Genomic DNA, 25,389 nt, shown 5'->3' with positions numbered 1-25,389 from the left:
ACGCACACACGGACAGACAGACATTTTTTCAGCTCATCGAGCTGAGTCGAATGGTATATAACACTATGGGTCTCCGGGACTTCTATCAAAAGTTCGAATTTGGAGTGAAATGATAGCCTTTCGGTACAACTTAGTTGTACGAGAAAGGCAACAAAACGGCAGAATTGCTTCTATCATTGACTTATTCCGGCCACATGCCTACTTTTAAAGAAGGGATTACAAGCGAATGGTCATGGGTTCGATTCCCAGCCCCTCCACCAAACCCTCGTCAGTCGCCGGATGCGCAGCCTATGCGGTGGCGTATTGGGGAGCGCCCTTACCGTTACGACTGCCTGATAACGACTGGCAAATTGTTCTACTCGGAGGCATTCCTCCAACGTACCCGGATAAATGGCAACCGAACAATGCAACGATCATTGGATTCACGACACGGACAAATGGACACAATGGACTACCGGTGAGATGGCCCAGCAACGACAACAACAATGAATAATGGAAGATCTAAAAATAGATTCTGTGTGGATTCTGGCTGCAGAATACTACAGTAGATCTCGGCACAGTTAAGTGATGAACTTTGTACTGCACTTAAAAATCACTATAATAAAAAATAAAAAAAAAATCTCGACACAGTAGCGGTTAAGTAACCCAGAGTGCTTAACAAATAAAGAAAGGAATAAAAATAAAATGAGTAACTGCAACAAAATCAATCTGAATTGTGCTACTAGGGGAAGAGATCACATCTACCATTGATTTATTCCCGGTTAGCGCCTACCTATAAAGAAGGAGTCACATCCACCATTTGCCATAATCCAGGCAGGGCCTACTTTTAAAGAAAGGATCACATCTAACATTGCTTCAATCCGGGCAAGCGCCTACTTTTAAAGAACGAATCAAACCTTCCATTGCCATAATCCGTGCAAGCGCCTATTTTTAAAGAAGGGATCACATCCACCATTGCCTCGATCCGGACATGCACCTTCTTTTAAAGAAGGAATCACACCCACCATTGTCATAATTCAAACAAGTACCTACTTTTAAATAAGGGTTTACTTTAAATAAGGTTTACTAAAGAAAGGATCGCATCCACCATGGCCGTAATCCGAGCATGCGCCTACTTTTAAAGAAGGGATCACATCCACTATTGTCGCAATCCGGACAAGCGACTTCTTTTGAAGAAGGAATCACATCCACCATGGTCATCATCCGGGCAAGCGCCTACTTTTTAAAAAAGGGATCACATCCTCCATTCTCACAATCCATGCGAGCGCCTTCTTAAAAAAAGGGATCGCATCCACCATGACCTTGATTCGGGCAAGCGCCTACTTGTAATTAAGGTATCATATCCTCCATTGCCATAATCACGCCACACGCCTACTTCTAAAGAAGGGATTACATCCACCATTGCTTTAATCCGGGCATGCGCCTACTTTTGCATTGCATTGCAAATGCATTCTTTCCACGAGAGGATAATGTCTTTTTAATATTGTTATCGACAGGTGTTATATTTACTATTCCAGGGTGTTTCTCGCACCACTTAGTCACCATTCAGCGAACGCAAAGAAAAGTTATGCCAAATGTCTGTCATGCCAAACGACCCTTACTTTTGACGCTGATCACAATTATGCCAAATGTCCGTTATGCCAAATGGCCGTTATTCCAAATGGCCTTTATGCCAAATGACCTTATGCCAAATGGCATTATGCCAAATGACTTTATGCCAAATGGCCCGCTCCCCTTCAGAGAATTCTTGGATTACCATTCCCACACGTATTCTATACTTTGCACCTTCCTTTTTTACATCTGATAAAGCTCAAATTTATAATATACTTTTTGAAAATCGCGTAACTTGGTGAAAATCGTGCAAATAAAAAAAACGTGTAATTTCGAGAAAATCAGTGCTAATAAAAGGTTTATTCGATAAAAATGGCACACCGAAAATCTTCTGTAGCTTTTGAACCGAATGAGTAAAAAACCTGAAAATTTGAGCAAATTTTATGCATAGTGTATGGTTTACATCTGAAGAGTTTTATAGTTTTTCATATTGCGAGAACAGAGAAAGCTGAGCAAAAAAGAAGAAGAAGACTTAGTGTCGTAAACTTCAAAGGACATGCAGTGTGCGAAAAGTGTTGATATTCCTTGATGTCAAGAATATTCGAGAAGTCTAAAATGTTTCATAATCGCATAAATACGTTCGGAAATGATGGTACCTGAAAGTACCATCAAACTTATTTAAAATATATAGCGCCATGCAACATTCGTTTAAAGTTACATATTTTCTTTGATTTCAATAATCAACATTCAAACCGAAAAAATCAACTAACATTATTTTCCGTGCATCAAGAGATTTGACGTTTGCGGAACAACTTTCCGACGGTCGACCGTCGGACCCTCGTTCTAATTTTTCTATCTTCTCGCAATACAGTGGTTCCAATCATGTCGTCGGAACAAGAATTATCAGTGACAAATTATTCTGCATCTACAATCAAAATCCAGAAGCGTCCCACCATTCTATTCCCAAAAAGCTCGGGATAGCAAATTCAAGTGTGTCGCGTGTAATAAGAACCTTCAAGGAGCGTCTGAGTGTTCAAAGGAAGGAAGGGAGTGGTCCAATGGACAGTAAAATGACCAGGAGTGGTATAACAGCTCAAGAAGTTTCAAAACATGTCCATTCGAGATGTCGCTAACAAGTTCAGGGTGTCGGTTGGTTTTGTATAGAAAACCATGAAGCGTGCTAGGTTACATGTTTACAAGGTGCAAAAAGCCCCAAACCGGAATGAAAAGCAAAACACCACTGCAAAAACCCGCGCCCGGAAACTTTACACGAAGTTGTTCACCAAATCGTGTTGCATCGGCATGGATGATGAAACCTACTTCAAGACTGTCATCCGTCAACTTTCTGAGCAAGAATATTTCGTTGCCAAGTCTAAGTTCGAAGTTCCTGAGGATGTCCGAATGAAGAAGTTATCAAAATTGGCGATTTGCGGATGCGGTGAAGTAAGCGCTCCCTTCCCGTAACACAGTAGATCACTTTGACATAGTGTGCTGCGGTGTAAGATCTACCAATTAGAGCCCTAGCTTAATCCATTTTTGTAGCTAGGGCAATAAGTTGTGGTAATTAAGTATTCATCGTATTTAGTCCCCACTCACGGTGTGTTTGTCCGAAGAGGCTTATTTGAAAAAAAAAAAACAGTATCTCTAAAACACTCACTACACAAAAGTATAAGTTTTCTTCTTTCACGTAGGTGCATTTTTAAAATGTTCTATCGGGGGTCATTTTTTTCATACATTTTTGGGGGGGTTAAAATTATCATTTGAGATTTCTATGGAGTTTACACCAAAAATAGTGAAAAAATTAAAAATTGTTCTAGATCCCCCGATAGAACATTTTAGTTCTCTTGTTTCGGAAAGCAGAACGATCGCGCGATCTGTCGGAATATTGTGTTCTGCATTGCGTGGCCGGTAATAAAACTAATCAGTTCAGTGTGTGTTTTCTCTTGCTTTGCACAGCAGAACGATCGCGCGATCCGTCGAAATATTGTGTTCTGCATTGCGCTGCCGGTAATAAAGCTAATCAGTTCAGTGTTAGAGGTGTGCGCCGCCGCGCCACGCCACCGCCGCCGACAGTTTTTGGCACGCCGCCGCCGCCGACAATTTTATATCGGCGCGCCGCAGTTTAAAATTCTTCACGCCGCTGATCTATAATTATCCACGCCGATCTGAATTAAAGAAGTCTGCAAAATTTCCAGTGAAAATTTTGAATATTCAGTGGAACCGTAGAATTTCCTTGTTGAACCCTACAACATCACGTTGAAACTCCAGATATTTTTTCGTAAATATGCCAATGATTTCCCTGAAACTTTCATACAATTTTTCGTTGTTATTTCGGAAAGCTATCCATAAAAACTGAGAAAACTTCAAGTGGAAATTGCGGAGAGTTTCCCATTGAAATCTCAAGAATTTCTCGTTGAAATAGAATTTTTGAACCGAAGGCCACAAGGCTGGAAGTTGTTTGGCCGAATATGTCGTTTGACCAGAAAAACATTTGGCAGAAGGCCATCTAGCTTAATTATGTCATTTGGTCGAACAGTTCCTTTGGCTGAAAAAAAAACAGGCCATTTGGCCTCAAAGGACATTCGGCCGAAAATGTCGTTCATCTGAATTGGTCATTTTGACCATTTCCAAGACATTAAAGGAAGATTCTTTTGAATTTCGCCGAAAAAAAATTGATGAACTTCCCCAGAAAGTTCTTTAAATTTTTTTAGAATTTTCATTTGGAAAATATTTTCGAATTTTCTTCGGGAGCTATTTTGAAATTTCGAGAGAAAAACTCTTTAGAATTCTCAAAAAAAAAACTGTTGAGAGTTTAAGTGGAAAATACTTCGTATTTTACATGCGAATCTCTTCAGAATGTTCACGGAAATATGTTTCAAATTTCTACAGGAAAATATTCGAAATATCCACGGAAAGTTCCCATTAAGTTTCTGTAAGTATTCTTCGAAATTTACGCGAAAAGTTGTAGGATATCGCGACTGGTAGAAGGGATGTTTTATTGTTGGTTTTCTTAGTAGAGATAATAAAGATGGCTAGCTTGGCATAGCCAACGTCAAAACAGAAAGTTCTTCGGAATACCCGCAGGAGATTTCAAGGAGTTTTCACGGGATACTTCCTGGAACTTTCCCAACAAATTTTCCTGAGTTTCAACGGAAAACTTTTCAGAGTTTCCGCGGAAAATTGTTCGATGTTTTTAAGGATTTTCATTGGATTTCTACAGTAAATTCTTCATCTCGTTCATAAGAAATTCCTGGGGCCGAAAGTGAAATACATCCATACTGGTAATTTGGCATAACAGGTAGTCTGGTAGAAATTTCATTACTGAACGGGTGTTATGCTCGAAAATGTCCACTTATTTGGCGAAATAGCCTTATTGTCAAATGACTATTGAACAAAATTACGTGGAGTCATTCAATAATGACGTCACAGGTTTAGTTAGATTCTAATATTTTGTGACATTACTAGGTATAAAAAAGCCAGACAAAGGGGAGGGGGGTGTCTAGAAATCTCAAAAGATGTTGGACGTTATATTTGAATCGTCCTTAACCTCTTTACTTTTTAAGTCGATACTGACCTTTAAATCAAAAGCCATTCAGCCAAGTTCTATCTAGCCTATTCCACCGTAAATGTCATTTGGCCAAACGGTTCGATGTTTTTGACCATAGTTTGAATGGAGGTTTGAGTCATTGACATTTGCCGTATGACCCGTCGGGCTAAATTACATTTTGGGCTAAATGGCCTCTTCTGTCAAACGATCATTTCAGTCAAACGGCATTTTCGGATTGATTACCTATTCGGCAAAACGACCTGTTAAAAAAAACGGCTTTTTCGGCTAAATTATCAGTGATACTGTATGTCGTTTTCGGCCAATGGAATTTCCCAATGACATCTTATGGACAATACGAAGAACTTCCTGTCCAAAGAAATTTCTTAAAAATTCCCTTCATCCCATCCGTTGAGATCCTGATTTTTTTTGCTAAAATCTACATTCTGAACAATCTTCCATGGAGATTCTGCAAAAATTTCCTTGGGAATTTCTCGTGAAAACTCCTTAGAGTCTCCCGCGGACATTCAGAAGTTTTTTTTGTTTTATAATTCAACCTTTTCTACTAAGGAAAAAAATGTACAATATTTTACATTTGGATACCAATTTGAATTTCAGGAATGGTAGATTGCAGGAAATTCTCCTAAGAATGTTGGAAATTTTGTGGGACGTTTAGACAATTCACAAAATATGCTGCGGCCATAGCAGAGCAAAGCTGATATATTTGAAAAGAGTGACGGGGGTCAAAATTAAAAAAAAAAACAATGCACTTTATAAATAATTCTTCAATTATATCTGAAATCCCTCTGCACTCTATGTACGCATATGGTCAAAGCAGTATAGATTGCCAAATATCCATAAGATTCCTAAAAAAACTCTTGATATAGTTCCCGTTTACGTACGTTTACGCAAATCAAAAGGAAAATGTATTTTCGTGAACCCACACACTTGACCTAGTTGGGTCAATAAAATCCAACTCTAAATTAAAATGGTCAATGGTAAGAGTCGTTGTCGGAGCTAGTTGGATCACGAAAATCCCTTTGGCCGTATTCACCATCGGCCGTATTCGAATTAAGAAAAAATCAAAGTCGGTCGATGATTTGAAGGAATATTACTGGACAAAGTTATTGCGCTTTTTGCACTTTATAAGAGTTTTGCGAGATTTTTTTCTAACAGTCATCTTTTTCTCACACTCAATACACTCAAAAAAGTTTGATTTTCCGTGTAAAATATTTGTGTGTGAGTGCTCAATCTGAAAACAACGAGACGTCAAATCATGGCGGGAATCGATTTAGTGTACACTAGGGATCCTATAATGAGAGATATGCGAAAGCGGCCATTGTAAGCCAATCGAGCATTGAGAACTGTCAAAACGTGAGCCAAATGAACGTTGTTATTGTTGCAGATTGAGACGAGGTTGAGAGGTATTGAGATAGATTTTAAGAAAAGTTTCATCGAATAAACAATTTGTTTTAATTTCGCGAAAAGAAGTAATATAGTTTTTGTATCGTGTTTCGCCTGTTTGTATTGCACTTTTATTTTAGTGATAAAGCTTATTTAAACACTGTTAGTGGACAGACAAACATAATCCAAATTGTTATCAAATGCAGTCATATACAAGCTTCAACACTTTGCGCTGCGGCAAGTGCTGGAAGCGTTTGCTAACAAAAGTAACAGCGTTGCTAAATCGCCTGGAAAAGTATTTGCATATCTCTCATTATAGGATCCCTAGTGTACACGCTTACATGTGACCAACGAGTAATGGGTTATAATTGGGTAAATTTCAGTAACAAAAATCGATCAACCCGAAATAAGAGTGAGTGTGAGAAAAAGAAGCGGGCAAATCACAATCTACACATAACTCTTCAAATTGGGGAAATCGGCAATACGTCAAAAAAATCCAACTCTGACCTAAGTGGACCGATGATAGGTTTAATAAAGACTAGAAAAACGATGATAGGAATCACCACAACGCTGTTTGTTACTCGTCTCTAGAATGCATGTTAGAGGCTCAAATCGCCTTCGAACTTACCCCAACAAACATTGGAAGCTGGTAAAGCATTAAACTATTTAGTGAAAAATATGTTTTTTTTTGTTTGTTTGTTTTTATTAACGACATTTCACACTGCTGGAGTGCATTCATGTCGAATCAAAAAAATTCCCCCCTTCCCGATATAATTTTCGTACAATACATTTCATTTTTCCTTCGACATAGTGTTATACACTTTCCATCCTGAATCCGAAAGATTCTCTTTGGTGTACTGCAGATCGTCCAGGCAGCAGTCATCGCCACACGATCTCTTCCGATCTTGTTCGCATCTAGCCTCATTCGAATTCGATTCATTTGTCCCAGTCGACAACCGCCTCTTTGCTGTTGTTCCAGGCTGTGGGTCGATGTGTGCGTCATCATCATCATCATTAGATTCGTTGTCGCTTGAGTTGAGATCTGCCGCATGCGGGGTAGCTTCAGTTGTATCGTTGCAATTTTCGTCCACGTCTTTTCTCTGTCGTTCGGCGGTGTTTGAAACTGTTCGTGTTTCTTGCTGAGTCTCAGATCCTCCGCTCGGTGTCACTTGTTTACTTTGGCCTCGGAAAGTTACGAGTGTAGATTCGTTTTCTATTACTATACGCGATGGTATTTGTGCCTCCATCCTCATTCGTATCACTCTGACACCGTTTGGTATACCAGGGAAGAAGTTCTTCCATACTTCATTTTGAATGGAGATCACTTTTCCATATTGCTCCATATGTTGGGTGATGGTTGTGTTAGACATACATGGTGGCAGGTCATGAAGCCTTACGGTGGTGGTGGGACCATCCACATACACAGGGATAGAATATTTCACACCCTGGCATCGGAATGTGTGTCGGAGATGATGCTCTTTTTGCAGTCGTAATGCCAAGCCTGCATCGTTCAACTCAATGAGTACACAGTTTCTCAAGTTGTGCAGTTGAATATTTCTGACATACACCATCTTGAGCTTAAGATCAACCTCGATGACTTCTTTCACTTGCTCTAGCGTAGGTCGATTCGGAAGAACACCGAAATCGACGACTAGTGTGTTTCGCCTGTTCGATGACATTTTGCGACGAATGCAAAATTGTTCCGCGACAGGATCCACAAAAAATGCTATTAACCGTAAAAACGTATGCGAGCTATCCGAAAACACGACTATCGCGCACGAGAAGCGGTTGCCAACTGGTGAAAAATAGGCTTCTTCAGCCAAAAAACTAGTAAATTCAGCTTAATTTGTTCGTTCAGACTAAGATCAAGAAAAAATCTACTCTGAAGTATGTCAATGGTTTGAAGACACCTGTTAGTTCAATTCCCTAGTGGCACACATGTTCCACGTAGGTTACTGCAACTCATATGTGACCAGATTAAATCACAATCAAGTTGCTGCAACCATTTTTGACTGACTTGTGCTGCTCGGGTTACTTTCAGCTAAGAAGTGGGTTGATCGATGATCGGAGTCGATATTGGATTAAGTCGTATCTAGAAAACCCCAACTATTGAGTGGGTTGGTTGATGACCAAAATCGACATCGGACCTATTCCAATTAAGAAAAATCCAATAATGGAGAGAGTTTGTCGATAAATTGTAAGCACTACTGGGCTTTGTAAATTGTTGTGTCAATGAAATATAATTCTAAACTGAGTGGGTCGGAGTCGCTTTCAGAAACAGCAGGAGTAGGAAAAATATAACTTTGGATCAATATCTGATAGTTTTTAGAAAAAAAAAACGGTACTTAACAATCACGACATAAAGGACATTCTTCTCCAATCATGCCAACCAACAAACAACAATTTTAAGCTTTTCAACTCTTATAGATTCCAATGAAGAGGTCAAAATCTATCACATAATATTCAATGAATTTGCTTTCATTTTTCATCACTGTGCTAGAACAAGTTTCTGCTTTGCTGGGATCAGAAAAGTCTTATTTTGCGGTCAAAATAAACTTTATTCAGATCACATAAACATTTTCTGAACAGGACGAGCGAAGAATACACAACAGCAACTCAAAAGGACCTTTCCATGGATATTCCGAACTTTTTTCTTGAAGAAATTTGAAAGAATTTCTTGTGAAAATCCTAAAGAGTTTCTTTTGTAAATTCCGACAAATTTTGCGATGAAACTTCAAAAAAAAATCTCAAAACAAAGTAGTTTCCGAAAATAATTTTCAAATAAATATATATGTATAGGGAAGTTCATCAGATTTGTCCGGCGAAATTCAAAAGATTCTTGAAAATATCCCGAAAAATGCAAAAAAAAATCTTGAGGAAACGTAATAAAAAATCGCCACGCCGATTCACGCCGCCGCCGGCTAAAATGGCCTTCGGCGTGACGCCGAAAACGCCGCCGCCGCCGGCCAAAATTCTGACAAACGCCGCCGCCGGCGAATATCGGACCGGCGCACACCTCTATTTAGTGTGTGTTTTCTCTTGTGATTTGAGCAAGTATGTACAGTGCGTGGTGGTATGTGTTTTGGTCGTCGCGAAATAGTTCTGTGTTGATTTTACGATCATTTCGAATAGCAAGCAAAACTGTCGCGTGATCCGAGATATTTTGTTTTGATGTGTACGGTTCGCGTTTTTATTTGTATTTCATATAATCCTCTCCCATAGATCGCATCACTTACCAAAGTGAATCCAGATAAAATATCCTATGCAACTAACACAATACCACATCCCGTGACAATCGTGGAGATGCAGAGGTGTTCTCGGTCTCTAGTAGCAACGAGAGTCGAACTAACAATCCTACCTTTCCTATATGACCGTAAGGACGTGGCCGGCGCCGTTATTGACTTTAAATACGCGAGCTTCTGAAACGTGTACATTGAGAATGGATAGCATATCCCATGTTCCATTCACATGGTTCTCTGTGCAATTTCACAAGTTCCAGTCAATCACGGAGTAGCAACTACGAATTGTACGGTCATAATGCTCATAATGCTCATGCTCATGCTCATATATGAAAGAGGAGAGCATCTACTTTCACGTGGTGGTTGTTTAAGAGATACTGATTTTTGAAAAATAATATTTCCCCGTAAACACACCATGCGCTACCAAAAGCAGTCTCAGAAATAAAACATAATTAATGTTATCCTGCAGACAGTTGAATTCCTCTTGTTTGAGGCTAAACTGTATGCAGCGGAAACAACTTTTCAAGCAATTAGTTAAAAAATCTCGGTACCCGGTCCTAAGCTGAACTGACTGCTGGAAAAATTGAGTTAGGGGTTTGAATACGTACTAACTCTCCTTGAACTGATGAACAATGGTAGTGAGAGGAACACACGGAAGTTCTTATTACTGAACAAAATTCTCTTGCTTGAAATGGTCTTGCAGAAAGAGCTCAATCCCGGGTTTGTAGTTTACTGGTGATATTCTAGAAGCAAGACAAGGATGTGGCTAGAGCTCCGATGCATGACCAAAAACAGTATTACTGTTCTGTTTTCTCAAGAAAAGATTGATTTCCTATTGATAAGGGGCGCGCCTTCAATGTGAAGGGACTCAATAGCGGGACCTTGTCATGGTGCTCTTGAGAAAACTGCATTGCTTATCAATAGTAATGGAGTAATTCGAAATGCACTTGAACACTAAGGATACGGGTAACGCTACAATAAATCTAATAACTGGTCGCAGTGGCACACCTGAACAGGAAAAAATAAATAAGCGCTCCCTTCATTATTTCCGGAACAATCAACGGTACAATTTACATCGAAGAGAGCCTCAAGAAGCATCTTTTGCCATTCATAAGAAAACACAAAGCATTAACTCTGTTTTGGCCTGAACTGGCGTCCTGCAACTACGCTCGACGCCAGATCAACGTGTTGGAATTGTACCGTGCTAACGGAGTTAAATTTGTTTCAAGAGATATGAACCCACCAAATTCGCCGGAACTTCGCCCTATTGAAAAATTCTGGGAAATTGTGCAGACGAAACTTTGGAAACATCCTTAAATTATTTTAAAAAAAGCTGGAGTTGAAGAAAATTTGGGTAAAAACAACATTGAGGAAATCGATTGTACAAAATTTGATATGTGGATTGAAAAGGGAGATGTGCGCATTCGGAATGGGTGATGAAATTGAAAATGCTCTAAATCATAACTCATTAATTCATTCCCTGAAAATTTCAAAAAAAAATCCGGTGATCGGTTTAATTTTGGTAAGTAAATATGTGTGTGACATTTTTATCGAATACACCCTTTACACAGCTTAACAGATATTTAGGCTAGAACAAATTTTATTGAAAATCCTGTGTAAACTTTTGAATAAGGAACCGACTGTTTACTTCGATGACATTTACTTCCAGGGTGCAGCAGCCGTAAAAAGTGTAGACAACAACCTTCCGTGCACCATGTTTACGGTACTCGTCACTGAGTGGCGATACCGGCGTTTCTATCTGTGTTGTTAAGCCTGCTACTCTATGTTCTGAGATTTTCACATTTTCCACCATGAGCTCATGGAAGAATGGTAGTTGGAAATCGAAAAAATGTATGGGAAAATCAAGTATTTTGCAAATTTATGGAAAATGGAAGTGTTTTAGAAGATAGTAGTGATAAGGAATGAAGTATGAGGTGAAAAGATTATCTCCTGCACTTAATTTGCACTGATTAGTAGTTTTATAGTGATGAAATTTCGATTTTACTACCACTGAAAAAACGCCATCTCTTGCATTAATCGTTTTGACTGGTACCTTATTGATATACGTTGGTCCACTACTGCCATCTGCTCAACTGATTGCGGAAGTTCATACGGACGCAACTGCCAATGCATTTGACAGCCGCATTCGGTCTCCGTGTTCCATAACAATGATCCTTGCGTCATCTCCAAACAAAATATATTTTAGTTACTAGATAAAGACTATCGCTCTGGTTCCATTTGTTCTGCTGTCCGGAACATGTTGGGTACCAAGCTGTCAAATCGTATGGATTTTCCTTCTTTGACATTTAGCTCCCCTATCCTCGCCAGCAAAAGATGCTCCGGACAGCGACGACAGCGACAATCTTTATCTACTAACTAAAATATCTTTTCTCCAAACGAATACCAAACGCGTTCCCAATTTAAAACACCTTTGAATTAACAGTTGCGGATGTTTACACATGTATACAATCAATATCTATTATCTGGTATTAGGTTTGAGATATTACGGTGGATGGTCCAACGAACGTGCAGAAGACCATACATGTACACGCAGAAGAAAAGTACGATACAAACGAGTTAACGAGGTGTTATAGCACCAAACATAAATACGTTTGAAACAAACATATTGTTACATTTGCTGCGAACGATGTAATGATCCAATCACGGCTCAGACAATCCGATTGGTTATTTTCCCAAACCAATCAGAAATCACTCAATGTTAATCATACCACACCAATCAGAGTCGTTCGCGCTAGGTACAAACGATCTGCTATCCCCGCGCAAGTATAAAAGTAGGGACAAACCACGCACAGATTGTCAGTAATTTTCTAACAGTTGGACGGTTAGGACCTCTAAGCAGAGCAAGCTCCCTATCCCATCCCAAAGCCAACCGGCGAGCAACGGAGCAAAGCCCCACCGAGGAAGACATCATTGCCAGACCGACGACTGCGAGAGGCACGAGGTCGAATACCCAGTCACGGTTTGACTGCCCATCCGGTCGCTTGGCACTATCCCGGCCTTTGATTAAAGGTGCGCGGGCTCGGTTGCAGAATATAAGGGCTTTTGCGGCTCCAGCTGCTTCGTCTGGTAAATCGCCTCGCAAAGTCGCAATACACAATGCGAAGCTGCATTTTTTCAATGCAAATAAAATAATTTTCTAAAGAGTTAATATCCCCTCCTGTCGTTGATAGGCTTCTCTGCAACGCCAATAGTCCAACGCCAATAGTCCAAACAAGAGTTATTTAGTCCAACCGATTTGTTGATTTGTAAAGCTAGAAGTGTGTGATTTCCAGTGAAAAACCGATGTAAGCATGAATTTTCTTGCCATATTGAGTCATGAAAGTGATTGTGTGCTCATCCATCCGCCACAGCACCAACAACGGTGGTCGGTTTTAGTCGGAGTCCACGTGAGATTCTTCAGCGGTTCCCAACCAGCGACGTGGGACTTGGCCTGGCTGAGAAAGAAGATAAGTGAAGAAAATGTGTGCACACTACTGACATTTTTGTAACTGCGCGTGTGTTGAAGTTAGTGTTAAGCAGAATTAGCTCACAATTTACGGCCGTTTAGAAATTAAATTGTAATGGACTTGCTAGTGAGCAATAGATTGTGTTAACGTATTTGATTGGTTTTTTTTGATTCAATAAAATCGTAATGAATTTTAGTCGCGTCGCTGAGTTATGATTGGCTCCCATGATTTTTCTGTGCGTTCCCACGACTTGCCACAGAGCTTAAACCGGGCAAACTTTTGTAACGTGAAGTTTTGCATCAAGCATTAGCTTGATTGGCGCTTAAGTGAAACTTTGAACAACGGAGTCATCTGAATTCGCGGCTTGCCTTGTTGATTGGAAATTTATTAGTGGTCCACCAGGGAAGGAAAGTTACAACGAAAACTATTGTTGAATCAAATGTGTATTTTAAGTTGCTTCAACATTATATTGTTTTGATTCGACCGTAAAAATATTTTGCTATCAATTATTAAAATATTTATATTCTGGTAGCATTTGACAACCAGATTCCTAAATTGTTAACCTTCATACTTCATTTACTTACCTTTTTGTACCTGTAAAACATCCACATCAGCAATTTGGAAGCAAGAAAAAGCTTGCTCAAGGGATAAATATGTTTGATTCAAACATATTATCAGTTTGTGAATAAACATGAATATTTTTTAATCGAATGAATGAAATTTGTATCCGTGCATAATTAATATAATGTTCAGCGCGCAGGAAGCACGTACAGGGTAGAGAACCATTTGGGCAGCACCCCCTATTCCCGTCCGCAACGTTCATTACTCGAGCCGATTCATTACTTACAACCGAATTACTGGTTTCTTAGTACATGGTTAGTTTCTGTCGATATTTAGTGATGTACAGAAAATCAAGCCATTTGGTTGGAACGCGGTCGAGTTATTAACGTTGCGGACGGGAATAGGGGGTGCTGCCCAAATGGTCCCGCTTCCTACCATCGTTTGTTTTGGGCAATCATTTACATACATTGTTATTCAATAACTTAATTCTGCTATAATCTTCGTGAACCATCTTTACTAAATGAAAATTTCTGATTCGATTTTGATTGCACCGCTCTTGATTTTGACAATGTTGCACCTTATGACCACTCCATTGGAAGCGATACCCAAAATCGCGTGCTACCTACCTGTCGTCGCTCAGATAATTTGCTGAAAACCAAATTTTAGGATGAAAATGCACTTATTTTGTCATTATTGTATGTTTTCTTTTGTGTATCATTTGCACGATTCGTTAATCGTCACTGTAATTACCAAACAATAATACTGGAAATTACTCGAATTAACTTAAAAATTGCAATACGGTTCCCAAGGACCCACAACGAATCATGTTTTAGCTCATAGTTTCATTCATGTAGGTATCTGTTTATTCATTCGAAACCAGAAATAAAAGACAACCTTTCGCTCTGCATGTGTTTACTATTATCGCAGCACAGCTTGACCACCCTTTTCCTAACTTCTTTCAGTCTTGAGATAAAATTACTCGCACGCAAACTGCACTTCCCATTCAATCGTCGAGAAGATTGATTTATTCGCGTTGAAATTTTATACGTTGTACATGCTTTATACTAGGGCTCTGGTCCTAATGCTGATAATCGATGAAAAACGAACCGCATCCGATGACGGCGATAGGATGGGCCCGGCAGATTAAACTACGCTTTACACGCGAACTGCTCATGAGCCGCAAGGCAGGATCGATGCGGCTAGCGGTTCTTACACATCTGGATCAAAGCCCGCGATGCGATGTCGTCGTTTCGCCAGAAAAAAAGGTAAATTTGTCGTTTGTCGGGGAAGGAAAGTAAGAGTGTCCAACCACATGACTTGCGCCCGCAGTCCAGTCTTGTGAACGAACGGTAATTTACTATGGTGGGGCTGCGCGCGGTGTGACCGAAGAAGAGTACGCTTGGAATCAAGAGTGAACTGGGATAAGACTCGTGGCTTACGATAAGATTTGCGCCACAGGTGATCGGAGACTTCGGTCCGCGATAAAGTAATTGGTTAATGCGTGAAAGTATGAACAGATGAAATCGAATCAAAAAGTTTTCTACGCCGAGGGCTTCTCCTCTGGGAATGGATCAGATTACACACTATGTGATATCTACGGACATATTAAATAGCCCTTTTTCAGAAATTGATTGATAAAAGCTTCCTGATTTGAACAATTTAATGAAAGATAGGCATGCCAAATTATATGAAGTTTAATTTTATATTGAATTTAAGTATCGTGCATCCACTACAAGAACCATAAGCGCGTGTTTGTCCTCCTCGAGCATTATACAGATCCTGTTTACGTATAACACTATCGATTATTTATTTCAAATATTACAGAAACAACAGAATGTAAAATATAAAATACAAATGGTTCGGTTATGTAACATCTTATAGAGCCCAAAATATCAGAAAATTTTAAATAGCTTCTCTCTGTACTTCGATAAAAATTCAGATGAGTATTCAGGGAAAATGCATTTTTCCAAAAACAACTTGAGCACACGGGTTCAGAAGCCATGTGGGCTCATTTGCTCGCTTATAATTAATTTCTCCGAAATTTTAATTTGAATTCATGTTTATCCAACAGCGTCCATTAATTCATGTACAACCCTCGCCCCACCCCCAGATGGGGGTGATCCATCCTTCCACAATTTGAGTATCGCTTTTATTCGCATGGACGGTACATACATACGACCAAACTGACGCTTTATCGATTTTCGCCAAAATTTATTTGTTCACGGCACATGGAGAGAGCCACACATTCTGCATTCCCGGTCACCCTGTCCGGCCAGGGTTGCACCTTGGCGCAAAAATTTGCATTTCCCCGTGCTGGAGGTTGTGATGCAACCCACCACCACGCCACGGTCGTTCCTCTACCAGCGTGCTCCAGTGCAGTGGGAAGAGACAGGTTGCTTCATTATTCCCAACCAGAGCCATCAACTGGGACTATTCAAAAAGGGACAACCTGGAAGGCGCGAAAAATCGAAAACGGCGATGTCCTGCCACCCACCGCGTTTCCGGTGCATATAATACAGTATGGTTTCGGTTTTGGGAACAAGAACATCCGTATTAAAATAATATAATATATGATCATATTAATTTTAGTTTAATAAGTGATATCCATAACATCCATCGGATGATGATTTGGCGTTTCCCTGGATATTTCTTAAGAATTTCCCTGCCAAATTCTTCGACAGTTCCCTAGAAAATAATTTGCAAATTCTTCAAAACTCTTCTGAATTTTTTCGATAAATTCTTCGAAACTTTCCCGAAAAAGTCTTTGAAAAAAAATGCGGAATCCCATCCATTCCCGAGAAATTCTTTGAAAAATGTCTCGGAATTCCATCAGAAAATTCTTTAGGACTTCCTCGGGGAATTGTTCGGAATTTTTTTGGGAAATTCTACGGCATTTCATCGAAAAAATCTTCTAAAAACACTCGGGAAATTATCCAGAAAGCTCGTTGGAATTTATTTGAGACATTTGTTTTCGAATGTTTTCGAAGAATTCGTAGGTATTTTCTCGTGAAATTCTCAGAAAATTTCTTTGGGAAATTTTTCTGAGTTTCCTCGATATACTTTGGAATTTCCCTGGAAAATTTTATGTAATTTCCCGGCGAAATTATGTGTAAAATTTTCAAAAAACTCTTCGCAATTTAATCCTAAACTTCTTCGGAATGTTCTTGGGAAATTTGTCATAAGTTCCTCGGAATATTTTTCTTATTTAGCTCTACATTTTCTTCGGAGTTTCTTTAAAAAAAATTCTCAAGCAATCCTTCGGAATTTCTTCGGCAAATACTTTGGAATTTCTTCAGATTCTTCTGAATTTCTACGGAAAGATTTTTCCGAAGAAATTCCGAAGAATTGAATTTCCTCGGGAAAACCATCGGAATAACGTAAGAAAATTCTCCGGACTTTCTTTTGGAAATTTTTCGGAATCTTCTTGGAATATTCTTCGAAATTTCCTTTAAAAATTCTCCGGAGCTGAAATCCGGATAAAATCTTAGAAATACCCTCTTCTCATTTCTTCATGATTTTCCTTTGGATTTTTTTTTTCGGAAGATCATTCACAAAATTTTATAAGACTTTCTCGAAGAATTTTTCAGAGTTGTCCTAGGAATTTTCTTCCGAAAGTTCTTAGATTTTTTTTTTGTATTTTATTGAGAAATTCTTAAGATTTCCTCGAAAAATCTATGGAATGTCATTAGCAAATTATTTGGAATTTCTCGAGAAATTCTTCGGAATTTTGTAGGAAATTTTTACAGAATATCCTCAAAAAATTCTCCTGAATTTTCTCAAGAAGTTCTTCGGAATTTTATCAGAAAATTCATTAGAATTTTTTTAGAAAAATCTTTGGTATTTCCTCGGGAAATTATTTGAAATTTCCTCCGGAAAGTCTTCGGAATTTTCTTCAAGGAATTCTTCAGAATTTCTTCGAGAAATACTTTGGAGCTTCCTTGGGAAATTTTTCGGAATTTCCTCGGATAATTCTTCAGAATTTCCTCATGAAATTCATCGGAATTTCCTCGAAAAATTATGTATTTGGAATTTCCTCGGGATTTTTTCGGAATGTCCTCGGGAAATTCATCAGAACTTCCTCGACAAATTATTCAGAAAATCTTTGAAATTTCCTCGGGATACTTCGATACTATCACGGGAAATTTCACCGGAAAACTCTTTGTATTTTCCATGGGAAATGCTTTCTGGTTCGAATCCCATCGAAGGGAAAGTGGTTAGCTCCAATACATTTTCCAAATCAATATCTTCCACGTAATGTACATATTCACATATGAGTTTTCACAATTAATGTCCAAGTCGGGTGGTTTAGTCCCCTGAAATAGGCAATTAACTTTGATTGAACTGCTTCCTGGAGGATTGTTTGAATTTTTCAAAGGAGATTCTTTGAAATTTTCTTGGGAAATTATCAGAAACTTCCTCGGAAAACTCATCGGATTTGCCTTGGGAAGTTCCTTGGTATTTCGTTGGAAAATACCTAGGAACATTTTTCGTAGTTTCCTCTGGTAATGCTTTGGAATTTGTACAGAAAAATCTTTGGAATTTCCTCAAAAAGTTCTTTGGAATTTCATTGAAATTTTCGAAAATCCCACTTTTTTATATTTTTTTTCGGGAAATGCCAACTAAAATTTAATGGGATTTTGTCAGGAAATTCCTCAGTATTTTTCTGGGAATTTTCTTCGGAAAGTTTTAGAAATTTCTTTCAAAAACTCTTTGAAATTTCCAAAACAGTTTTTTTTAATTTCCTAGGACATCGATTCTCAACCTTTTTCATAAGTGAAAGGGGAAGGAGGGGCAAATGAGCCTTTCGGCCAAACGACCCGTTCGGCCAAACGACCCTTTCGGCCAAATGACCCTTTCGGCTAAATGATCCTTTCGGCCAAACGACCCTTTCGGCATAATGAACCTTTAGGCCAAACGACCCATTCGGCCAAATGACTCTTTCGGCCAAACGACCCTTTCGACCAAACGACCCTTTCGGTCAAATGACCCTTTCGGCCGAACGACCCTTTCGGCCAAACGACTCTTTTGGCCAAATGACCCTTTCGGCCAGATGGATTTCAGCTTAATGGTCTGTTCGGCCTATTGGCATTCGGCCAAATGGCTTTCGGCCGAATGGGTTTCGGCCAAATGACCCTTCCCCATTTTGAGAATATGGGATTTTGTTTTTAACTTTGCAAATCTGTTCAAAATTCCCGGAATAAAAAGGGAATGACTTGGAATCCAATTGTGAGACTTTTGAAAATTAAACATCTTGGGTTTTTAATTGAGAAACTAAGCTTATAAAACTGCGATGTGAATCGTGGGCCTTCCATAGATCAGCGAAAATATGAATTACTACAGGGCAGATCACGCTGAATGTGACTGGATTCGAGAGAAGATCCAGATTGGGGTAAGCATTTTTCACGCCTAGAGAAAGTATGTATTTCGATTGCTTATATTATTTTTCATTCACAAACCGATGTAGCAGCAATCTTACACTGGAGCTAGGAAAAAAAAGTTTCAAATGATTTTAAAAATGACGGCGCTCCACACTGGTGGGCCCCCATACAAAAGCCGTACAAAACCTAATATGTTGCTCGAATATATCACCAAAGAGTAATTTTGTAACGCTGAATTTATTTTGAGTTTGGAATTATTATCCAACATATATTATGCTATTCGAGTACTTCTGGAGGCGCAAGCCTTAAGATCTGAAGTATTAACAGCGTCCTCAATCTAACATTGAAGCAGAAAATTTCCAGCTTTGGAGCAGTTAGGAGCAAATCACCACACTAACCACCGGAAAGTAAACAAAAAATAGGTTTTAATATTGTCGCGCTTATCTTTTTCTAGAATGCTGAGGTGGTCTTACACTCGCAGGCTCGACTGCGAAGGTAAACGTCAAGATAGCCGCCGTGTTAAAAGATAGGCAGAATTTTCCCGCTCAAAACAAAACCACGTGCTTTTCGCGAAATGACAGCTGAGAGAGTGTTTATCATGGCAAATGCATACGATGGGTGAGATTTTCATTGACTCTGTTGTGCTTAGTGACCGTTGCGATTACCTGAGAAGCAACCAGCAGGAAACCGCAGTATTCTATTTTTTCTCGAGATGCATTACATGATACCAGATCGTTCCGAATCTTTCCCGAAAAAAGTCGAATTTTCTTTTGCCATACAAATTTGTTCGGAAGATTACAGCACTAACTTCAACAAGCCACCAAAAATAAAGTTTACAAGCTACAATCATAAAATTTTGGAAACAGTTCATTTAATATATCTGTGAAATTAAAAAAAAATACGAGCTTCGCGAAACGAACGAAATAAATTTTGAGGTTTTGTCCTGGTTTCCGCCATTGTGCGTTCTGGTGGTTGAGTGCCCCGAGTAACATTCACACAACTCTTTGGCATTTGGTGTTATTTATTGCTCTTCTGTTAAGAAAAAAATTTGTAGTAAATCATAAAACTTAAAATGTTACTCAGGCTTTAATATACTCGAGTGTGTCTCAATATTAGCCTCTGCTGTTGGTTATTTATAAGACGAAAAACTTTAGATCCTGCTTATTTTGGAATGGAGGATGCAGCAACAATGGATTACAATCATATACTTTTTACTTCTATTATGCGGTACATTGCGGTACAATTACGTAATTATTTTTGTTTTGCAACCTCCTCGGCGCTCTACTTTTTTATGTATGAAGTGTAATAAAATGACAAAACCCCTATCCCTAAACCCTTACAATATTAGTGTATGGTCTCCATGAACTCCAGGACTCCTATGAACCTTTCAGCTTTAAAGAAAACTTGCGTTGCACTCCTCTTTAATAGTACGTCCAAATAAGCGCCCGGTTTGACGAAAGAAGTCCATAAGAATGTAGTGCATGTTAAATGATCTGTCTCAAATTTCATTGAGCAGAACTAGTTCTTGCCAATTACGAAGCAAAAATTATGAATAAGTCAGCATACTTATTTTTTTTTTTTTTTTTTTTTTATAACTAAATTTATTTGCTAATTATCTAATACATGCATTCATCTCTTAGACTAGGTGTTCCGTGTTTTCTTAACACTATCATCCTTATTTGCTATGTTACTTTTTAGTTATTATTAATACATTTCAATTGCCTCTGGCAGAATTTTTCCTCTGGTTGAATTGAACCATGTAGGAATTACAATCTTTTCAACTTAAACTAAACTTAACCTATTTTATACTAAGGATACAAGGAGCTAATCGTTGCAATAGAAGATTGCAACGATTTTTGTCTAAAATTGAAATTATTTTGTTGGACATTTGTTGCAATGTCTCAATATTAGAAATTCTATGAAGTTCATTGGTACTATACCACGGAGGCAACTTCAGAATCATTTTCAAAATTTTATTTTGAATCCTCTGGAGTGCCTTCTTTCTGGTATTGCAGCAACTAGTCCATATTGGCACAGCATACAACATGGCAGGTCTAAAATTTGTTTGTAAATCAAAAGTTTGTTCTTAAGACAAAGTTTTGATTTTCTGTTTATAAGTGGATATAGACACTTAATATATTTGTTACATTTGGCTTGAAGGCCTTCAATGTGATTTTTAAAAGTTAATTTTGATCTAGCAGAAGTCCTAAATATTTAGCTTCGCTAGACCAATTAATTGGAACCCCATTCATAGTGACAATATGTCTGCTAGAAGGTTTCAAATAAGATGCTCTCGGCTTGTGTAGGAAAATTATAAGCTGAGTTTTGGAAGCATTCAGGGAAATTTTCCATTTTTGCAAGTAAGCGGAGAACGTATAAAAACCTTTTTGCAATCTACTACAAATGACACGAAGGCTTCGCCCTTTGGCTGAGAGACCTGTGTCATCTGCAAACAAAGATTTTGACACCCTGGTGGTAAATCAGGTAAGTCAGAAGTAAAAATGTTATACAATATGGGCCCCAGTATGCTGCCTTGGGGACACTAGCCCTTACAGGTAATCTATCAGATTTAGAATTCTGATAGTTTACCTGCAGTGAGCGATCTGATAAATAATTTTGGATCAGTTTAATGATGTACAGAGGAAAATTAAAATTCATCAATTTTACAATCAAACCTTCATGCCAAACACTGTCAAATGCTTTCTCTATATCAAGAAGAGCAATTCCAGTCGAATATCCTTCAGATTTGTTGAGCCGAATTAAATTCGTTACTCTTAATAACTGATGGGTGGTTGAATGCCCATGGCGAAAACCAAATTGTTCATCAGCAAAAATAGAATTGTCATTAATATGAACCATCATTCTATTTAAAATTATCTTTTCAAACAATTTGCTTATTGAAGAAAGCAAACTGATTAGGCGATAGCTTGAAGCCTCAGCTGGATTTTTGTCCGGCTTCAAAGTTGGAACAACTTTGGCGTTTTTCCATTTATCTGGGAAGTATGCCAATTTAAAACATTTGTTAAATAAATTAACCAAAAAGGATAAAGAGCTCTCAGGAAGTTTTTTGATAAGTATGTAGAAAATACCATCATCACCCGGGGCTTTCATATTTTTAAATTTTCTAGTAATAGATCTCACTTCCTCCAAATTCGTTCTCAACGAATGGTCAAAAATATTCTCTTAGTTGAGAATGTCTTCGAAGCTCCGTGTAACCTGATTCTCAATTGGACTTGTGAGACCTAGACTGGGCACTCTCAAACTGCTGAGCAAGTTTTTAAGCTCTTTCGCCATTTGTTAATAAAATTTTGTTTCCCTCTTTAAGCGCTGGAATTGGCTTTTGAAGTTTTTTTAAGAATTTTTGTTAATTTCCAAAATGGTTTCGAACTGGGATCCAACATTGAGACATTATTCTCAAAGTTGGTATTTCTCAGAATAGCGAAACGTCTTTTAATTTCATTTTGCAAATCCCGCCAAATAACTTTCAACGCGGGATCGCGAGTTCTTTGGTATTGCCTTCTTCTCACATTTTTAAGACGGATCAGTAGCTGAAGATCGTCGTCAATAATAATGGAGTTGAATTTAGTTTCACATTTAGGAATTGCAATGCCTCTGGCTTCGACAATTAAATTTGTCAAAGATACGAGAGCATTATCAATATCACTTTTGGTATCGAGAGGAATATCAACATCAAAATTCCTATCGACATACGTTTTATATAAATCCCAATCAGCTCTATGATAATTAAAAGTAGAGCTGATTGGATTATAAATGGCTTCTTGTGAGATTTCAAATGTCACAGGAAGGTGATTCAGAGTCAAAGTCAGCATGAGTTACCAATTGGCCACACAGCTGACTTGAATCCGTTAAAACTAAATCAATTGTAGAAGGATTTCGACTGGAAGAAAAACAAGTTGGTCCATTGGGATATTGAATAGTATAATATCCTGCAGAACAATCTTCAAATAAAATTTTACCATTGGAATTGCTTTGAGCATTATTCCATGAACGGTGTTTGGCATTGAAGTCACCAATTACGAAGAATTTTGATTTGTTGCGAGTCAGAATTTGAAGATCAGCTTTCAACAAATTCTTTTGCTGCCCATTGCATTGAAAAGGCAAGTAGGCTGCAATGAAGGAAAATTGTCCAAAATTTGTTTCAACAGAAACTCCCAAGGTTTCAAAAACTTTGGTTTCAAATGAAGAAAATAATTTATGTTTGATACGTCTATTAATGACAATGGCGACCCCACCACAGGCGCTGTCAAGACGATCATTTCTGTAGATAAAATAGTTTGGATCTCTTTTAATGGAGAGTCCTGGTTTTAAATACGTTTCAGTTATAATGGCAATATGCACATTATGAACTGAAAGGAAGTTGAATAATTCATCTTCCTTACCCTTTAGAGAGCGGGCATTCCAATTTAGAACTTTCACACAATTATTTGGATCCATTGAAACGGAGTCCGATAACAATTTTTGTGTGTACTTTATACCAACCTGAACAGCTTCAGGAATGGTATTTGCTTTGAACATTGCATCAATCATGTGATGCAATTGTTCAGTTAAAAATCAAAATCGGAAGCAGTCATGCTACCTGAATCGGCAACATGACCGTTATTTTCCGTTGGGACATGGGTATAAACCTCATTTTGAGAAGAGAAATTTTGTCTACCAGCAGCGATGTTTGCATACGTAGGTACATTCGAAAATTGGAATTTACTGAAGTGCTTGCTACCCGTTGACGAGCGGCAAAATTTGTTTGTGAATTGTGGTGGGTATGAATTGCTCGACCGGTAACCGGTTTCGAAATTTGAGCGTTTGAAAAATTTCTACCCGTCGAATCTGGGATCCGATTGGAATTTCCCGTCATCAATTTTGCACGAGAATTCAAAACTTTTTTGCGTGAAGGGCATTCCCAGAAATTGGATTTATGATTGCCCCCACAATTTGCACATTTAAATTTATTGGAATCTTCTCTCACAGGACATGCCTCCTTGGCGTGAGAGGTTCCACCACAAATCATGCATTTAGCATCCATGTGACAATGTTTGGTTCCATGACCCCACTTTTGGCCCTTACGGCACTGGGTGGGGTTTTGGAAATTTCGGCCTGCGGAAATGTTCCCATGTAACACGGACATGAGACATAATACAGGCCTTTTCCAATCTTTTCATATTATTTAGTTCACTTTTGTTAAAATGAATTAAATAAAATTCTTGAGAAATGCCCCTCTGGGAAGTACCAGAGTGGGATTTCTTTTTCATCTTAATTACTTGGACTGGTGCAAATCCAAGTAATTGAGAAATTTCAATTTTAATCTCATCCAGTGATTTGTCATCAGTGGGGAGACCTTTCAAGACGACTTTGAACAATCGCTCAGTTTTGTCGTCGTATGTGAAGAATTTATGGCGCTTCTCAGTTAAATACTGAAGAAGACGTTTGCGATCGTCAAAGGATCCCGGCAAAACGCGGCAGTCACCCTTCCTAGCAATCTGAAATGAAACCTTGATCCCCTGAAGGTTACTCAAAATCTCATTCCTAAAGCCAGAAAACTCGGCAACAGATACCACAATCGGCGGAATCTTTTGCTTTTTCGCATGAATCGAATCACCTGGGCTAGATTCGATTTGCTCAATATCATCATTAATCAAATCGAACTGATTGCTCAGTTCGATAGGAGAAAAATTATTTCCGACATTAGAGTTTGAAGGAATATCTGAATTCTCCAGCTTCCTTCTATTTTTCCGCGCTTTGGCAGGACGGTCTTGAAACCTTGTTTCTTTGAAGGAAGTGGAGAATTCAAAGACTCCTTCCTCTTGTTTTTATTAATGCTCATGGCTGAGCGTGGAGACGTGACCTTCTAAGAGGTTTTTCCCAGAACGGTGTCCCTGCAGGATTACCACCGCTTGTCGGAATTTTACTTCCGCAATCGGGTCCAACGTAAAACGAAGGCACGGGTCCTTGCAAAGATCGTAACGGGATCATTGGGTACAAATAGCGCTAAGAAGCACCGTTGAAATTAAAATAGCTTCGGGTAGTATTAAAAACTTCCTTCCGCAAAGAGAGAAAGAATCGCACAGCACGAAAGCACGATGCGGTCTGTGTCAGCATACTTATTATGTGCAACTGTTCATAATAACTACGTTAAGTCATGACTCTTTCCAAAATTCGACTGAAGTAGCTAACCGCATGGCCACGATTCCCACTTTGTTTTATGATATAAATAAGGGTGGCTAATGCAC

At 38.7% G+C, this 25,389-nt stretch overlaps 1 protein-coding gene and 1 long non-coding RNA gene across 5 annotated transcripts in view; both read left to right on the top strand.

Annotated features, from left to right (window-relative positions):
• The window catches only part of LOC134220345 (endothelial zinc finger protein induced by tumor necrosis factor alpha), a 192,529-nt gene that overhangs the window by 23,011 nt on the left and 144,129 nt on the right, over positions 1–25,389 (top strand). The window lies entirely within an intron of this gene.
• On the top strand, positions 12,388–13,356 carry LOC134226087 (uncharacterized). Its single transcript, XR_009983392.1, has 2 exons — positions 12,388–12,825; positions 12,930–13,356. It is a non-coding gene; the product is annotated as an uncharacterized LOC134226087 (long non-coding RNA).

This window comes from Armigeres subalbatus, chromosome 3 (genome assembly GCF_024139115.2).
Source record: "Armigeres subalbatus isolate Guangzhou_Male chromosome 3, GZ_Asu_2, whole genome shotgun sequence".
Lineage (NCBI taxonomy): Eukaryota > Metazoa > Arthropoda > Insecta > Diptera > Culicidae > Armigeres > Armigeres subalbatus.
This window is presented reverse-complemented; position numbering and strand designations above follow the sequence as displayed.